Source organism: Ranitomeya imitator, chromosome 3 (genome assembly GCF_032444005.1).
Source record: "Ranitomeya imitator isolate aRanImi1 chromosome 3, aRanImi1.pri, whole genome shotgun sequence".
NCBI classification, from domain to species: domain Eukaryota; kingdom Metazoa; phylum Chordata; class Amphibia; order Anura; family Dendrobatidae; genus Ranitomeya; species Ranitomeya imitator.
Genome location: NC_091284.1, coordinates 74204014 through 74221083, shown reverse-complemented (window position 1 = coordinate 74221083; position 17070 = coordinate 74204014). Strand labels below are relative to the sequence as shown.

Genomic DNA, 17070 nt, shown 5'->3' with positions numbered 1-17070 from the left:
GCTTCTTCCCTTCCGAGCTCTCCCGTGTGCCCAAACAGGGGTTTACCCCAACATATGGGGTATCAGCGTACTCAGGACAAATAGGACAACAACTTTTGTGGTCCAATTTCTCCTGTTACCCTTGGGAAAATACAAAACTGGGGGCTAAAAAATAATTTTTGTGGGAAAAAAAAGATTTTTTATTTTCACGGCTCTGCGTTATAAACTGTAGTGAAACACTTAGGGGTTCAAAGTTCTCACAACACATCTAGATGAGTTCCCTGGGGGGTCTAGTTTCTAAAATGGGGTCACTTGTGGGGGTTTCTACTGTTTAGGTACATTAGGGGCTCTGCAAACGCAATGTGACACCTGCAGACAATTCCATCTAAGTTTGCATTCCAAATGGCACTCCTTCCCTCCAAACAGTGGTTCCCCCCCACATATGGGGTATCAGCGTACTCAGGACAAATTGAACAAAAAATTTTGGGGTCCAATTTCTCCTGCTACCCTCGGGAAAATACAAAACTGGGGGCTAAAAAATAATTTTTGTGGGAAAAATTTTTGTTTTATTTTTATGGCTCTGCATTATAAACTTCTGTGAAGCCCTTGGTGGGTCAAAGCGCTCAAAACACATCTAGATAAATTCCTTAGGGGGTCTACTTTCCAAAATGGTGTGACTTGTGGGGGGTTTCAATGTTTAGACACATCAGTGGCTCTCCAAATGCAACATGGTGTCCCATCTCAATTCCTGTCAATTTTGCATTGAAAAGTCAAACGGCGCTCCTTCCCTTCCGAGCTCTCCCATTTGTCCAAGCAGTGGTTTACCCCCACATATGGGGTATCAGCGTACTTAGGACAAATTGTACAACAACTTTTGGGGTCCATTTTCTCCTGTTACCCTTGGTAAAATAAAACAAATTGGAGCTGAAGTAAATTTTTTGTGAAAAAAAGTTAAATGTTCATTTTTATTTAAACATTCCAAAAATTCCTGTGAAGCACCAGAAGGGTTAATAAACTTCTTGAATATGGTTTTGAGCACCTTGAGGGGTGTAGTTTTTAGAATTATGTCACACTTGGGTATTTTATATCATATAGACCCCTCAAAATGACTTCAAATGAGATGTGGTCCCTAAAAAAAAATGGTGTTGTAAAAATGAGAAATGGCTGGTCAACTTTTAACCCTTATAACTCCCTAACAAAAAAAAATTTTGGTTCCAAAATTGTGCTGATGTAAAGTAAACATGTGGGAAATGTACTTATTAAGTATTTTGTGTGACATATCTCTGTGATTTAATTGCATAAAAATTCAAAGTTGGAAAATTGCGAAATTTTCATAATTTTCGCCAAATTTCCATTTTTTTCACAAACAAACGCAGGTACTATCAAAGAATTTTTACCACTATCATGAAGTACAATATGTCCCAAGAAAACAATGTCATAATAACTGGGATCCGTTGAAGCGTTCCAGAGTTATAACCTCATAAAGGGACAGTGGTCAGAATTGTAAAAATTGGCCTGGTCATTGACGTGCAAACCACCCTTGGGGTAAAGGGGTTAATAATCGGGCTAGTTCGGCTACTTTGGTTTTTGCCTTTTTTTTGTAATTTTGGTTTTCATCCTCGTTTTTCTTCTGGGCAGGTTGAGCCTTCTGACCTTCCTGGTGTGGATTCTGTGGTCGACAGGTTGCAGCAGATTTGGGCTCATGTGGTGGACAATTTGGTGCTGTCTCAGGAGGAGGCTCAACATTTTGCTAACCGTCGTCGGTGTGTTGGTTCCCGGCTTCGGGTTGGGGATCTGGTTTGGTTATCTTCCCGTCATGTTCCTATGAAGGTTTCTTCCCCTAAGTTTAAGCCTCGATTTATTGGTCCTTATAGGATTTCTGAGATTATTAATCCGGTGTCCTTTCGCCTGGCGCTTCCGGCCTCTTTTGCTATTCATAATGTCTTCCATAGATCTTTGTTGCAGAAATATGTGGAGCCCGTTGTTCCCTCTGTTGATCCTCCGGCCCCTGTGTTGGTCGATGGGGAGTTGGAATATGTTGTTGAGAAGATTTTGGATTCTCATTTTTCGAGGTGGAAGCTTCAGTACCTTGTCAAATAGAAGGGTTATGGCCAGGAGGATAATTCTTGGGTTTCTGCCTCTGATGTCCATGCCGCTGATTTGGTTCGTACCTTTCATCGGGATCGACCTGGGGCCTCTGGTGAGGGTTCGGTGACCCCTCCTCAAGGGGGGAGTACTGTTGTGAATTCTGCTTTTGGGCTCCCTCCGGTGGTTGTAGAGGCATTTGAAATTATGCTGTCCCCGTCCCCAAAAACCAGATGGGATATATTACTAATATAACCCTGGATGGAGGAAAGCAAGATTTACTACAAGACCAATATTTCTAATGAGACCGGTAGCCTGGTGGGGTAAGTGTTGTGAATTCTGCTTTTGGGCTCCCTCCGGTGGTTGTAGAGGGTAATGCAGTTGTGCCTGGACTGCAGGATTGGACAGGTGTATCTGCTAATTGCAAAGCTACAATCTTGCCTTGCACAGGCGTATACTATGGAGGACAGAGAATGAACTTCAATCCAATATTGCAGCCAGCATGCAGCCAGCGGGTAAGGAAAGGGTGAATCAAACACCCGAAAACCCCGCCCCTATGGCTGAAAATTGTTCCCTCCAAATTCAGGTGACAGAGTCCCTTTAACAAAGTAAAATGTTTCATTTTTTTACTCATCAGTCGAGAGCACCTGCTGCCATTTTTCTACACAGTAGTTCTTATGCTTTTGTGTGTAGTTGAGTCCCTTGACCTTGTTTCTATGTCTAGGGTATGGAATTTTTTCCACAATTCTTCAACACTTGTGTAGTGGTACCTAGAGGACACCGCCGGGCAGTAGACTAAGAGGCAGAAACCAAACACCGACTTTATTGAAAGACAATGGATTATATGCCGGTAAATAAGACTAACAGTTATTGTAATGATAACAGAAATAATAGATACAAAGAGAGATAGCTGGAGCATGTCACACAAGCTGTGCTCCAGCTATTGCAATGCAAAGTTCAACTCAAACAGTATAATCAATTTCTACAAACTAATCTCTTCTAACTTCCTACCTGGCTTTTGATAATCGGGCCACACTTCTACAGCATCCTAGCTGAAAAACTCACAGTTCTGTTTAGTTTAGAAGGAGGTCCGTTAGCTGCTGCTTGGTCCTGATGTAGTGGAGCCGAGTTTGTTGTGTTGAGCTCTACCTTCAGGTTAACTGATTTGTCTTCTTCAGGATCCGCACAAGTCTCATTCCTACTTTCAAGGTTGAGAGATTACTAGTACCACAGCATTGTTTACTCTTAGTTTACAGGGTGCTCGAGAAGAACTATCCTTGCTTTGCGATGCGACTCTTTCTTTCTGACGTGGTCCTGATGATCAATCCTGTGGTAATCGGGCACTATCTTCTCGCTTTAAGCCATTAGCTCATTTATCAGTCTCTTGTTGTTAGCACACCCTTATAGTCCTGCCTGTCTCTCACAGGCAAAAGGCTCCCTCTTCTATTCCTGAAATTACATACTTCCTGCTCCTTGATAAAAAACCAACACACAGCAAGCTGCAAGGGAGAAAGGACTAGTCCAAGTGCACAGAAATCAGGAGGGAGCATTGTGTCTTAAAGTCACAGTGTAATTGAGTTCTTAGCAGGGGCTGATCCCCTAAACTTGTTAGAATAGTAGATGGGTGTAGCAGGGTCCCACTAGTTGCTTCTAGTTCAGAGCTGATGGCACTGCTGGACACCTTCCAATTTCAAAGTGAAGTGAGCTTGATGTGACTTTCATCTGCTTATCTAAGTTTCTTTGGCTTGCCACTGCATCTTTAGTGCTCTATGTTGCTCTTTTATTGGTGTTTCTTAAAAAAAGGTTGAACAGCATATCTTAAAACCCCAGTCTGATTTGAAATCTTTGCCTTGAAGAGACCGATCTGATGCAGAATAGCTACCTAGTTTCTTGATGCTGTGTTCAGAATTGCCAGGATGTATGACCTGTGACATGAAGCTGTCTTCCACAACCTCACCGTTGTGGAAGAACTTGGCTATTCCTCACTCAGTTTTAAACCTCCTACAAAGCTGCTTGTGTTTAGTTAATAGTTGTCTTCTAATGTACATATGAATATGATGATCATTATCACCTGTATAATTTAATTAGTTAGTCATACATCTGAGTATAACCCTATGAAATTCCGGACATTGCTCAAGTCTATCTAGAAGAATTGAGTCTTTGTTTCTGTTTTGAAGGCAAAGAGCGGTCACACCAAATATTTATTTGCTTTTGATTCCTCTATTTTTCTATTTGCCACTTCAAAGCATTCTTACTTTGCAGCATTTCTTCCCCACCTGCCTAAAGTGTTTTACAGCACTATATGTGTTGGTCTTCTAGTTTCTTATTAAAAGAGTATGTAAACTAGTCAATGATATGGCTGTGTGATCTCAGTTATATGGAATCAGGGAGATACAGATTACAATGCACTGAACTACAGAAATTAGGTCATTTAACAATTAATTATAGTCTCTTACTTACATGCATGATGTAACTTTCATTTAGTGTTGTCCATGGATTTAGTGCATAAATTAGTGTTATTCACCCTGTAATCAAGAAAGATAAAGTTTTACTGCCCATTAACACAGATCAACACAGCAACCTGTGGAATCACAACATAAAAAATGTGTCTTTTGTTTTGCATATATTGATAGTGAATATAGTTGCGCAGAAATCAAGCAGAGCTGCAGACAATCGTGAAATGATCGTGGCAACTTGTGAATTGCAATTTGAACACATACACTATTATTAGCTGCAATGTAGCAGCATGACATTGTAACAGAACAGGACTTGTGACATACAGTTATTTTATATTCTATTTATTATTTTGCCTTCTTCAGTATGCACTTCACATATTTATAGCCATTGCACACTCTCTTTAAGGGATTGCTACTAGTCTAAATTCCACATGATTGTTACCGCTGGCACAATGCAGTTAGGCAGGCAATGTTCTCCTGGCATTCACCAAACCTGCCTCATCCATGAGACTGTCATATAGAGAAGTGAGATTCATCACTACAAAGAACACACTTCCACTGCTCCAGGGTCCAGTCACTGCATCCTTTCCTCCACTCCATCAGACACTTGGCATTGTGCTTGGTAATGTAAGGCTTGTATGCAGCTGCTTGGCCATGGGAACCCATGCTGTGAAGCTCCTGGTGCACAGTTTTTTTGTGCAGATGTTAAATGGAATATGTAATCAGGATTTTTTACCTTATCTGAAAGCAGCAAAATGTAGGAAAAGAGACGCTGATTCCGAAGATGTATCACTCAGCAGTTGTGACACAATCGGAGTTCTTAGATGTAGCATGTAGCAAACTGACTGGTTACAACGATGGCATCCTATTACAGGACTACGAAATTTAGTGAACTCTCTAAAATGAGTCATTTTTTTCACAAATGGTAGTAAATAGTGATGAGCGAGTAAACTCGTCGCTCGGGTTTTCCTGAGCACGCTCGGGTGATCTCCGAGTATTTGTTAGTGTTCGGAGATTAGGTTTTCATCGCGGCAGCTGAATGATTTACAGCTACTAGCCAGGCTGATTACATGTGGAGATTCCCTAGCAACCAGGCAACCCCCACATGTACTCAGCCTGGCTAGTAGCTGTAAATCATTCAGCTGCCACCATGAAAACTAAATTTACGAACACTAACAAATACTTGGAGGTCACCCGAGTGTGCTCAGGAAAACCCGAGCAATGAGTATACTGGCTCATCACTAGTAGTAAAGGCTGACTGCGGGGAGAGGGGCTGGCTTTTATATACATGTGGCAAAGGCACTAAATAACAAAACCTAAATTCAATAAGGAGTATGCCCAAATACTATTTCATATATAGTGTATGTACGTCCTGTGAGCTCAAAGACTACATATGTTTAATATTGCTCATTTTCTACATACATCCAACCAATAGAGACAGGGACGTCTTGTGAATGAGTCCTATAAGCCCACTGCAATATTTCAAGGCTTTGGACACCTTTAGATTAGAGATGCTCACCCCCAGGGATATATATGACCTATTAATAAAGGCATACAGGTGAGAGAACTGTTAAACTAGTCCTACCTGTATGCCTCATATTAACTGTTGTAAAGAAATATTAATCATATTAATCTGTTGTAAAGAAATCTTATTTTATTTCTGTATGTTAATGATTTCTTTCAGGCTCCGGGGCGTGTGGTGCCTGGAAGAAATCCCTGCCTCCTGTCTTCATTATCATACCACTCCCATCCGTGTCACATTGACCTTTCTGCAATGGTGGCCCCGAAATCCTGCACCTGCGCCCTGCAATAGGGCAATAATACAGAACCTATTCAGCCCTTCTATAGGCGTTGGCTTCAGCGTTCTTTGGTGCAGAAGGAGGTGACAGATTTCCTTTAAGGAAGACTATCTAGACAATTGCTTAATTTTACATTTAGACAGCGAATTCCGTGCAGAGGTGTACAGAGCCTCTATCTCCTTACAATGGATCATTTGTTGCCTTAAGCACTGGAAAACGAGATTAAACTGTTACATATAAATCTGTAGTTTACAGCTGTAAACTGAAAAAACCATAAATAAAATTATTTGGCTTAGAGTGAGCGAGCGAGAAGTTTCATAAAGATAACGCCTCGGGCACTTTACCAAGCTTGGCGTTTTATTCCACTCTCAGAACTACTTCAACCATTCTCCTCCACAGAATACCTTCAGGATGTCTCTAGCCTATTTAACACACTGAAATTTACATTTATTGATGTCTCCCTTTGGATGTCAGCAAGGAGTAGTACAGATACAATCTAAATTATTCAACCCCTATTGCAAATAAGGATTATTAGCAAAAATTGCAAACTTTGTGCTGATGGCAATAAACCAACAAAACAAAAACAATTTAAATAGCTCAACACAACTAATATAACTAGTAGATTCTCCAGATTCAACACAAAATGCCAAATTATTGGCTACTGAAGTCTCAGAATGATTCAGCTCCACCATGACATACATCTTTAGTCGAACACATCTGGCTGTTATGACCTGCTGCAGAAATAACGCATAGTTATTCTGAGGAATCCCTGCCCATTGCTTGTAGGCAATGGCCTTCCGTTCACTAACAATCTTGGGTTTGTGTGCTGCAACCTTCTTCTCATAATACCATCAAATATTTTCAACTGTGACCGCCATTCTGGATTCTCCCAGGACGTCTCAGGTTGGGGTCACCCGAATGTAGATTCTCTCTTCTGCGAGAATCAGATCAATCATGTTAAATACAGTCCAAACAAACTCTGATTGGCGTGTCAATTTAGTGTGATCTGATTCTCTCAGATGAGAGAATCAAAGCACAGGTGAGGAGAAGATGGAGAACAAGATTTCTCCATCTTCTCCATTGTGTGAGTCTTGGATGTCACCCAAGTGCCTCATTCTATAGCAATTGACTCATTCAATATCATTGCACTGAGTGCTATCCAATAAAACATTGGATAGAACTTGTCTGATGTATATGCAAATAATGATCTGACTTTTCAGCATTGAACTCTTTGCTCTTTCTGAGATTTTCGGTCCAGTGGGCAGTCTTATTAGTGACTGACAGCTTTCCTTGTGTGAGTGTGCAAACAGCACAAGCTTAAATTATCAAAAAACGAGTTATACTTAATGTTTTCTTACTCTACATATCAATTTCCTCTGCTCCCCCTGCTCTACAACATGGTGCCTGCAGATTGGACTGTAAGTTCATCACTGAAATTAAAGGATTATTCCCATTTCCAAGATTCTATCCTCAATATATAGTAGATGTAGTACTAAAAATATTAGCAAATACCTCCCATTAGAAATGTAGTATAGTTCTTCTGATTCGCTATGTTGGTAACCCCATGTGCAGGGCATTGCAGTAGCTTAGCTATCCATGGTTATGATCACTCATTTACTGACTGCATTTCCTTGCACATGGGTAAGTGACATCGCAAATTAAAAAAACTATACTACTTTTTCAATTGGTGGTATTTGCTAATATTATTATTATTATTATTATTATTATTATTATTATACCAACAACATATCAGGATAGGAACTTGGAGATGGGTATATATCTATTTAAATACCGCTTGGAGGTGGCAAAAGTAAATGTTTAGGTCCATAAGACCCTTTTTCGCGGCTTGCTGTGATGTGGAGTGGTGTGCAGGACTTTGGCTGACAGCGCTATGGCATGTCACTACTGCTCTATTTCACATAGCTTGACTATTGATTCCCTTTGAGATTAAAGCTGTAGTGATCACATCTATTTCTTGTGATTAGTGGGGACACTAGTTGTGGGATGTCCATTGATTAGGCTCCTATTACTTATTCTGTGCTTACAACTAGAGATGAGCGGTGTTCGAGTCGAACTGTTCGCCAATTTCAAATTCAAGCTGTTTTGGGCGATGTTCGAGTCGTTCGACGAACCCGAACAATTTGCTTAAAATCTGGCTGTTCGAGTTTCTGTTCGATAACTGTTCGTTCACCAAAAGCCTAGCTTGATTTGCACATTAAAACTGTTTATCATTGTTAATAGACTGTTTCAGTGTATAGTGGGTGGGGGGAGGGGGGGCAGAGGATAGATCTGTGCTGAAATAACGCCGATCTCCATTTTTTTTCCCCGCATTTACAGTGGGGTGGTGTCACGGGGATATTGGGTAGACTAAAGCTGATTACCCAGGCCCCTGCGATATCCCTGAGACTAGGGAAAACCCTGTCTGTCCCTCTCCCAGAATTTACACTGATGGTGTGCTTGTCTGGGCCGCCAGGCCTGACCCTGACTCCTGTTTCAGCCCTATGCTAAAACCTCCACCCGCCACCCAGTGATAAGACCACACACCAACCTACACAGAAAGTACAGACAGGGAAAACTAAAAACGCACCACGCCGCAGACACACAGAAAAACACTATAATGTGCACAGGGCAAAAATAAACACAAATATAGGAAGGAGAAATATGACAAAGGATAATACACCACCAGATACGATACTTCAACTCCTGGACCATCACTCGAGACCGAGATCACCAGGCACAAGACACAAGCTATAATCGGCAACACCCAAAGTCCAGAATGACTATTTAAAGGCCACAGGCGTGACCCAGCCTCCAACCAGATTACCAGCCAGATTAACCCTGGATAACCTGGATAAAATCTAGCCGGCGCCACTGAGCGTATAGTGGACAAATGTAGAATTACCTCTGTCTGTCGGACGCCCTAGTGTGAACAGCGTCCGACATGAAAGGCGGTGCAGTCTCTCAGCCTATCAGCAGTGCGCACACACACAGCAATGTGCATGTGATGCACACAAGCAAGGGCATGTGTCATTGGCTGTGTATGTCACATGTCCTTGCCCTATAAGAACCAGCCATTTGCCCTGTCGCCACCATTTCCTCACTGCTGCAGCTTAGTGTTAGACGGCACCGCTGCTGCTGTGGGAGCTATACAGACTAAGAGTGTTTTTTTGGAGCGAATTGTCAGAGAGATAGGTTTAGGGAGTCGGGAGGAGTCGGGACTAGTTGTAATATCAGCCCTTTTCAGGGTAGGTTACAGCAGTTCATAGCACTGTTTGCCAGGCAGGTCTGTGCCAGTGCTGTGCAAGTGTTTGTCACAGCATTTGGTGTAATCTAGCTCAGCCAATCCTTTTGGGCTAGTAGCATTGTCTGATAGTCATCTGAGTAGCCCGCCTGTGAAGCTAGCTACACCGCTTGTGTATCTCAATTTTTACTGCATCTAATGCAGTTAATAGTTTTGTGCCTAGGAGCAGTGTCTGCACACCAGCAGAGTAGCCCACCTGTGAAACAAACTATACCGTCTGTGCATCTCTACTTTTACTGCATCTAATTCAGTTATTATTTTAGGGCCTTAGAGCAGTGTCTGTACGTCAGCAGAGCAGCCTGCCTGTGAAACTAACTACACCACCTGTGTATCTCTATTTTCACTGCATCTAATCTAGTTAATAGTTTTGGGCCTATTACCACAGTTTGGCGACTCAGTTTTGCTCGGTTTTCAGCCATCGGTTGTTGATCCAACAACTACAGATACAGAGTTGCCAATTAGTTAACCACTAAAATGAGTGGCAAAATGCCTGCAGCTGGTGGAAATGGGAATAGGCATGTTGGAAAGGGAAGAAAAGGTTGTGTCCGTGGAGTAGGTGGTAAAGCAACAGTAACATCTGCAGAAGAAAGACCATCTTCCAGCCAAAGTAAGATGTCTACTTCTTTTAGTGGACAATCTGATATGATCCCTTTCTTACAACCATCGCTACAAGCATCGCCAAAAATTCCAGATGAGGCACAAAAACAGCAGATGCTTGAACAGATATCAAGTGCTCATTCAAGTGGGCTCTCCTCCATGTCAACTTCAACATCACAACTACTCCAGTCCCCAGAGTTGTCACCCCAATCGCACATGCTTCCTCACAGCTCCCAAGTCTCCAGCTGCCCATCTGAGCATGGGGTAACACACATGGTTGAGTCTGTAGAGCTGTTTACGCATACTATAGCCTGGGAATCAGAGGTCTGCTCCAGAGCTTCTGTGAATCCATACGAGGTAATGATCTGCACTGATGCCCAGAATTTTTGTGAGTCGGATCCAGGCCCAGATGAAGAACGTTCTGAGCATAGTGTACACCCTCGTTCCCAAACTGTAACTCCTGTTGGTGGAGACAATGAGGAAGATGATGATGAGACTGAGATACCTGATTGGAATGAAAACTTGACTTTTCGGTCGTGGCAGGAAGAGTTTGGCTCTGAGGACGACAGGTGTGAGAACACACAGGATGATGATGACGAGGCTGTAGACCCCACTTACTGTCAACTCCCAGTCTGCCAGTCCATGAAGTCAGCAGAGGAGGTGGAGGAGGATGCTAGTGATGAGACTGACGACGAGGTAACGGTGCGCCTTCCTGGACAGAGGTGGAGTACTGGAAGCACGTCAACAACTGCATCCTCAACCAAAACTGTGCCTCAGACCAGAGGTCGTGGTGGCTCTTCAGGTCGCACGGGCTCTAAGCCTTGCATAGCACGGGCATTTTTGGACATTGCAAAGGATGACCCAACTCATGTTGTCTGTAAGATTTGTCAACAAAATCTCAGTAGAGGCCAAAAAATCACTAGCTTGAGTACTTCATGCATGAACCGTCACATGGATATGAGGCATAAATTGCAGTGGGAAGCTCACTGTGCTACAATGCGGCCTAGTGGGCCGGGTCAACCACCGTCTGCCTCATCAAGTGCATCTGCGTCCTCTTCATCCTCTTTGACTGTGGGGACAGCAGTCGCACATGGTTTTGGATGCAGACTTTCCACCTCTTAAACCCACAACAGCCAGTGTGATTGGCAGGTCGTCAGGACATTTGCAAGTGGAAACACCTGCTGGTGTTGAGCGCTCTCAGACATCGACACCACATTTTGATCAAGGCAACATAACATCTCCGCCTGCACCTTCCTCACAGACCAGCAGTTTGCTGGGGACACCCTAATCAACTCCGTATAAGCACGGCAGCCAGCCCTCAGTCCCTCAGATGTGGACAAGTAAAAGACAATTTCCTCCTAGCCATGACAAAGCTAATAGGTTGAATTTCTCCATCTGCAAGCTGTTGGCTACAGAAATGCTGCCTTTTCGCCTGGTGGACACAGAGGATTTTCAAGACCTTATGTCCGTCGCAGAGCCCCAGTACCAGATACCCAGTCGCCAGTACTTCTCAAAGAAAGCTGTGCCTGCGCTACACCAGCATGTCACACATAACGTCACCGATTCCTTGAGAAACTCTGTGTGTGACAGGGTGCATTTCTCCACAGACACTTGGATGAGTAGACATGGACAGGGGCGTTACATGTCGGTGACTGGGCACTGGGTAACTACGGCAACATCAGGAAAGGGGCTGCTGTCCAAGTCTTTCCATCCCCACGAGTTGCTCTTCGATCCTCTGTATCTAGAAGTTCCTCCACTGCTTCTGCCTCCTCAACCTCCTCTTGGTCCTCCACCTGCACCCAAAGCCTGTCTGGCAATGCCACCCGTGTTGTAACTGCGCAGAAGGAATCCTGCACACCTCCTCAATATGCTGTCACCAGGGCTCAACGGCATCAGGCAGTGTTTACATTGAAATGTCAGGGAAATGTGGGTCACGCAGCTGACGAGTTGTGGTCAGCTCTGGAGACCGAGTTCCATCAATGGTTGTCTCCACTTAACCTGCAGCCAGGGAAGGCTGTGTGCGACATTGCTGCAAACCTGGGTGTGGTCCTTCACCGGGGCAATGTCACACATGTGCCTTGTATGGCTCAGGTTTTGAACCTGGTTGTCCAGCAATTTTTATCCCACTATCCCGGACTAGATGGGCTTCTGCAGAGGGCACGGTCGCTGTGTGCTCACTTCCGCTGTTCGCATCCCGCAACTCGACGACTTGCATCTCTACAGAGGTCGTTGGGCCTGCCAGTTCACCGGCTGAAATGCGATGTGTCCACACGGTGGAATTCAACTCTGCACATGTTGCAGCGACTGTGGCAGCACCGATGAGCCCTGGTACAATACGTTATGACATATATCCTGGGCCAACGAGATCAAGAGGTGGGGCAAATCACGCTGCAGGAGTGGTCTCAGATCAGGGACCTATGCACCCTTCTGCACAGTTTTGAAATAGCAACAAAGATGTTTAGTGCTGAGGATGCCATTATCAGCATGACCATTCCGGTGATTTACATGCTGGAGCATACCTTACACAGTGTTCGGAGTCAGGTGGTGGAACAAGAGGAGGAGGAAGATGAGGAGGAACAGGAGGAGTAGTATGCGGAAGGGATCATATCTCCAAGGTCAAGAAGGTTGGCAGCACCAAGGCAGCTGGCATTGGAGGCTGGGGGAGAGGGATTACCGAGGGCGCATGGTAGCAGCCAAACTGTTGAGGAAGGTACAGGAGGCGAGGACGAACTGGCGCTGTGCATGGAAGACTCATCAGATGAGGGAGACCTTGATCAAATTTCTGTTGTGCGAGGTTGGGGGGGAGAGGGCAGACGAAGGAAGCATGATTCTCACCTCGCCACCACCAAGACAACAAGGACTTGGTCCTCCTGGATGCGCAAGACACATGAGTGCCTTCTTGCTGCACGACCTGCAACATGACCCTCGGATTGTCAGAATCCGAAGTAATGCTGACTACTGGGTTGCCACACTCTTAGATCCCCGGTACAAAAGCAAATTTGGTGAAATAATTCCTGTCATAGAAAGGGATTCACGCCTGCAGGAGTATCAGCAGAGACTGTTACAGAATCTAACATCTGCTTTTCCACAAAACACCAGTGGTGCACATAGTTAATCTCTGAGTTCTAACTTGCAAAACGTGGGACTATCGAGTCATCACTCAAACCGTAACAGTAACATCGTATCTGGTGGTAACAGCAATTTTTTCCAATCGTTTCAAGATTTTTTTTAGACCATCCTTTGCAAGGCCACAGGAAACAAGAAGTCTGACACACAGCCAACGCCTAGAGAGGATGGTACAAGAGTATCTCCAAGTTAACATCAATGCCATGACTGTGGAACTGGACCCTTGCTCATTTTGGGCTTCCAATCTTGAAAAATGGCCTGAGCTCGCCACTCACGCCTTGGAGATCTTGTTGTGCCCCGCAGCCAGCGTTCTCTCTGAACGTGTGTTCAGCTCTACTGGTTGTGTGCTGACAGATAAGCGCACGCGGCTGTCCAGTGACAATGTAGACTAACGTTCATCAAAATGAACAAATCCTGGATCCGCAAGGACTTTTCTACCCCTGTGTCATCTTGGGGAAACTAAAAGCTTGATGATTTTTGAAAATCACCTCACCGACTGTTTTAAAAAACTCTGGCGAAATTGATGCCAATTAAGTGGTGTCTGTGGCAGAATTTTTGGAAAAAATGAAGACTCTTTTATTTAGTTCCCTTGCTGAGTTTTACATAACGCTGCCATCGTCAATTCCAGGTGGGTGGGGTCGTCTGCAGAGTTGTTTTCTCATACTATGGCCTGGGATTCAGAGGTCTGCTCCAAAGCTTCAGATTCTGCTAGTCAGCAGGGTAGCCCAGCCACCCACCGCCTGTTTACCTAAGTACTATTTTTAACGGCATCTGGCCTAGGAAATCCTTTTGGGCCTAGTAGAATTTGTTGCTACCCAGCAGCATACCCCACCCATGAAGCAAGCTGCTCTGCCTGTTTACCTAACTACTATTTTGAAACGGCATCTAGCCCAGGAAATCCTTTTGGGCCTAATAGAATTTGGTGCTACTCAGCAGCGTACTTCACCCATGAAGCCAGCTACACCACCTGTTTACCTAACTACTATTTTTTAACGGCATTTGGCCCAGGAAATCCTTTTGGGCCTAGTAGCAATTTCTGTTACTCAGCAGAGTACCCCACTCATGAAGCAAGCTACACCGCCTTCTTTCTTTCTCAATCTAACCCCTCGGCTCTGGGTTGTCCACTCTCCCTCCAGCTCTCTCCTTCTCACAGTTGGACTACCGCATGTTTTCACACTGTGGGGAATCTTTTGGGCCCAGGCATAAGAAGTCGTCAAGGTAATGGATAATATGTGCCGCCTTACAAACGTCCATGATGACACATTTGAGGAAGCAACTAAACGCCTAAAATATTGAGCAGGATATGGAGTATTATGTTTGCTAATGACAGGTGTTATGAAGGCAATCCAGAAACACAGTGTGCTTAGCGATCAGAGCGCACACAGTGATCTGGCAAATACCCAAAAATACAAGAACGAGCTCTGAGACGTGGAAACTCTGTAGACTGCACACCTGATCCTATCCTAAACACAACTAAAAGCGGCTGTGGATTGCGCCTAACAACTACCTAGGCAACTCGGCACAGCCTAAGAAACTAGCTAGCCTGAAGATAGAAAAATAGGCCTGACTTGCCCCAGAGAAATTCCCCAAAGGAAAAGGCAGCCCCCCACATATAATGACTGTGAGTAAGATGAAAAGACAAAACGTAGGGATGAAATAGATTCAGCAAAGTGGGGCCCGATATTCTAGGACAGAGCAAGGACAGTAAAGCGAACTTTGCAGTCTACAAAAAACCCTAAAGCAAAACCACGCAAAGGGGGCAAAAAAAAACCCACCGTGCCGAACTAACGGCACGGCGGTACACCCTTTGCGTCTCAGAGCTTCCAGCAAAACAAAAGACAAGCTGGACAGAAAAAAAGCAACAAAAAAGCAAAAAGCACTTAGCTATACAGAGCAGCAGGTCACAGGAACAATCAGGAGAAGCTCAGATCCAACACTGAAACATTGACAAGGAGCAAGGATAGCAGCATCAGGCGGAGTTAAGTAATGAAGCAGTTAACGAGCTCACCAGAACACCTGAGGGAGGAAGCTCAGAAGCTGCAGTACCACTTGTGACCACAGGAGTGAATTCAGCCACAGAATTCACAACAGTACCCCCCCCTTGAGGAGGGGTCACCGAACCCTCACCAGAGCCCCCAGGCCGACCAGGATGAGCCGCATGAAAGGCACGAACAAGATCGGAAGCATGAACATCAGAGGCAAAAACCCAGGAATTATCTTCCTGAGCATAACCCTTCCATTTAACCAGATACTGGAGTTTCCGTCTAGAAACACGAGAATCCAAAATCTTCTCCACAATATACTCCAATTCCCCCTCCACCAAAACCGGGGCAGGAGGCTCAACAGATGGAACCATAGGTGCCACGTATCTCCGCAACAACGACCTATGGAATACATTATGTATGGAAAAGGAGTCTGGGAGGGTCAAACGAAAAGACACAGGATTGAGAACCTCAGAAATCCTATACGGACCAATAAAACGAGGTTTAAATTTAGGAGAGGAAACCTTCATAGGAATATGACGAGAAGATAACCAAACCAGATCCCCAACACGAAGTCGGGGACCCACACGGCGTCTGCGATTAGTGAAAAGTTGAGCTTTCTCCTGGGACAAGATCAAATTGTCCACTACCTGAGTCCAGATCTGCTGCAACCTATCCACCACAGAATCCACACCAGGACAGTCCGAAGACTCAACCTGTCCTGAAGAGAAACGAGGATGGAACCCAGAATTGCAAAAAAATGGAGAAACCAAGGTAGCCGAGCTGGCCCGATTATTAAGGGCGAACTCAGCCAACGGCAAAAAGGACACCCAATCATCCTGGTCTGCAGAAACAAAACATCTCAGATATGTTTCCAAGGTCTGATTGGTTCGTTCGGTCTGGCCATTAGTCTGAGGATGGAAAGCTGAGGAAAAGGATAGGTCAATGCCCATCCTACCACAAAAGGCTCGCCAAAACCTTGAAACAAACTGGGAACCTCTGTCAGAAACAATATTCTCAGGAATGCCATGCAACCGAACCACATGCTGAAAGAACAAAGGTACCAAATCAGAGGAGGAAGGCAATTTAGCCAAGGGCAACAGATGGACCATTTTAGAAAAGCGATCACAGACCACCCAAATGACTGACATCTTTTGAGAAACGGGAAGGTCAGAAATGAAATCCATCGAAATATGTGTCCAAGGCCTCTTTGGGACCGGCAAGGGCAAAAGCAACCCACTGGCACGAGAACAGCAGGGCTTAGCCCTAGCACAAATCCCACAGGACTGCACAAAAGTACGTACATCCCGTGACAGAGATGGCCACCAGAAGGATCTAGCCACTAACTCTCTGGTACCAAAGATTCCAGGATGACCAGCCAACACCGAACAATGAAGTTCAGAGATAAGTTTATTAGTCCACCTATCAGGGACGAACAGTTTCTCTGCTGGACAACGATCAGGTTTATTCGCCTGAAATTTTTGCAGCACCCGCCGCAAATCAGGGGAGATGGCAGACACAATGACTCCTTCCTTGAGGATACCCGCTGGCTCAGATAAACCCGGAGAGTCGGGCACAAAACTCCTAGACAGAGCATCCGCCTTCACATTTTTAGAGCCCGGAAGGTACGAAATCACAAAGTCGAAGCGGGCAAAAAATAACGACCAACGGGCCTGTCTAGGATTCAAGCGCTTGGCAGACTCGAGATAAGTCAAGTTCTTATGATCAGTCAATACCACCACGCG

The 17070-nt window shown here is 44.6% G+C and overlaps 1 protein-coding gene across 1 annotated transcript in view; it reads right to left on the bottom strand.

The window, feature by feature from the left end:
- Positions 1-17070, bottom strand: part of HTR1F (5-hydroxytryptamine receptor 1F) — a 502912-nt gene that overhangs the window by 157125 nt on the left and 328717 nt on the right. Inside the window, exon 2 of the mRNA XM_069760044.1 lies at positions 4525-4589. The gene's annotated coding sequence lies outside the window, so the exon portion shown is untranslated. The remainder of the gene's footprint in view (positions 1-4524; positions 4590-17070) is intronic.